This window comes from Cornus florida, unplaced genomic scaffold, assembly GCF_030987335.1.
Source record: "Cornus florida cultivar Cherokee Brave unplaced genomic scaffold, ASM3098733v1 CherokeeBrave_3.0.0_Hap2_scaffold_4, whole genome shotgun sequence".
Classification (NCBI taxonomy): domain Eukaryota; kingdom Viridiplantae; phylum Streptophyta; class Magnoliopsida; order Cornales; family Cornaceae; genus Cornus; species Cornus florida.
In genome coordinates this window covers 110,001-112,500 of record NW_026775868.1, presented here as the reverse complement: position 1 = coordinate 112,500, position 2,500 = coordinate 110,001, and positions in this window count along the sequence as shown.

Sequence of the window (2,500 nt, the reverse complement as noted above, 5' to 3'; positions counted from 1 at the left end):
TTTCGATTTGGAGGTCCCCCGAGTTAAGTTTGCCCTTTATGACTCCTCGCCCGCATGCTCGTGCACACCGGCGTGCACGTGGGCATCGTATGCTAAAAAATGAAGTTTGGAGTTTGGGTTTGAAAATTTTACGGGAACTTCCTAGAAGCCTAAGAAATGCTTTGCTCGAGACGGATTTCGATTTGGAGGTCCGCCGTGTTAATTTTGCCAATTACGGCTCCTCGCCCGCACGCTCGTGCACCCCGACGTGCACACCGGCGCGCACGTGGGCATCGTATGCTAAAAAATGAAGTTTGGAGTTTGGGTTTGAAAATTTTACGGGAACTTCCTAGAAGCCTAAGAAATGCTTTGCTCGAGACGGATTTCGATTTGGAGGTCCCCCGAGTTAATTTTGCCCATTACGACTCCTCGCCCGCACGCTCGTGCACCCCGGCGTGCACGTGGGCATAGTATGCTAAAAAATGAAGTTTGGAGTTTGGGTTCGGAAATTTTATGGGAGCTTCCTAGAAGCCTAAGAACTGCTTTGCTCGAGACGGATTTTGATTTGGAGATCCCCCGAGTTAGTTTTGCCCATTATGACTCCTCCCCCGCACGCTCAAGCACCCCCGCGTGCACGGGGGCATCGTATGCTAAAAAATGAAGTTTGGAGTTTGGGTTTGGAAATTTTATGGGAGCTTCCTAGAAGCCTAAGAAGTGCTTTGCTCGAGACGGATTTCGATTTGGAGGTCCCCCGAGTTAATTTTGCCCATTATGACTCCTCGCCCGCACGCTTAAGCACCCCCGCGTGCACGTGGGCATTGTGTGCTAAAAAATGAAGTTTGGAGTTTGGGTTTGAAAATTTTACGGGAACTTCCTAGAAGCCTAAGAAATGCTTTGCTCGAGACGGATTTCGATTTGGAGGTCCCCCGAGTTAATTTTGCCCATTACGACTCCTCGCCCGCACGCTCGTGCACCCCGGCGTGCACGTGGGCATAGTATGCTAAAAAATGAAGTTTGGAGTTTGGGTTCGGAAATTTTATGGGAGCTTCCTAGAAGCCTAAGAACTGCTTTGCTCGAGACGGATTTTGATTTGGAGATCCCCCGAGTTAGTTTTGCCCATTATGACTCCTCCCCCGCACGCTCAAGCACCCCCGCGTGCACGGGGGCATCGTATGCTAAAAAATGAAGTTTGGAGTTTGGGTTTGAAAATTTTATGGGAGCTTCCTAGAAGCTTAAGAAGTGTTTTGCTCGAGACGGATTTCGATTTGGAGGTCCCCCGAGTCAATGTTGCCCATTATGGCTCCTCTCCCGCATGCTCAAGCACCCCTGCGTGCACGTGGGCATTGTATGCTAAAAAATAAAGTTTGGAGTTTGGGTTTGGAAGTTTTATGGGAGCTTCCTTGAAGCTTAAGAAGTGTTTTGCTCGAGACGGATTTCGATTTGGAGGTCCCCCGAGTCAATGTTGCCCATTATGGCTCCTCGCCCGCACGCTCAAGCACCCCGGCGTGCACGTGGGCATTGTATGCTAAAAAATAAAGTTTGGAGTTTGGGTTTGGAAGTTTTATGGGAGCTTCCTAGAAGCTTAAGAAGTGTTTTGCTCGAGACGGATTTCGATTTGGAGGTCCCCCGAGTCAATGTTGCCCATTATGGCTCCTCTCCCGCATGCTCAAGCACCCCTGCGTGCACACCGGCGTGCACGTGGGCATTGTAGGCTAAAAAATGAAGTTTGGAGTTTGGGTTTGGAAATTTTATGGGAGCTTCCTTGAAGCCTAAGAAGTGTTTTGCTCGAAACGGAATTCGATTTGGAGGTCCCCCGAGTCAATTTTGCCCATTACGACTCCTCGCTCGCATGCAATATCTACTCCTGTCAGAGCTGTGGTTTTACTTAAGACTACTATAGGGGGGGGGGAGTTCTCAGCACCAAGAGCTGCAAGTAAGGCCATTGCTTGCTTTGCAGTCTCGATTGCTCTACTAGTGAATAGTAGATGTCTTGGTTAGCTTGGAACGAAAAAAAAAATTTTTTGGGGAAAAAAAAAAAAAAAAGTTTTTGTGAAAAAAAATTTTTCGAAAAAAAAAAAAAAAAAAAAAATTTTTTTGGATGCCTCGGTCTTCTATTTGTTTTGCTTGGGTAGATTAGGAAAAAAAAAAAAAAAAATTTTTTTGTTGGATGCCTCGGTCTTCATATTCTTTCTCGGCTATTTCGAAAAAAAAAAAAAAAAATTCCGGGAAAGAGAAAAAAAAAATTATTTTTTGTTGGTTGCCTCGGTCTTCATGTTCTTTCTCTGGTATATGGGAAAGAAAAAAAAAAAAAAAAAATTTTGGATGCCTCGGTCTTCTTGTTCTCGGTTGGATTTATCGAAAAAAAAAAAAAAAAAAAAAAAAAAAAAAAAAAAAAATTTTGATGCCTCGGTCTTCTTGTTCTTGCTTTGGTATATCGGAGAAAAAAAAAAAAAAATTTTTTGGATGCCTCGGTCTTCTTGTTCATTCTTCGGTATATCAAAAAAAAAAAAAAAAAAAAAAA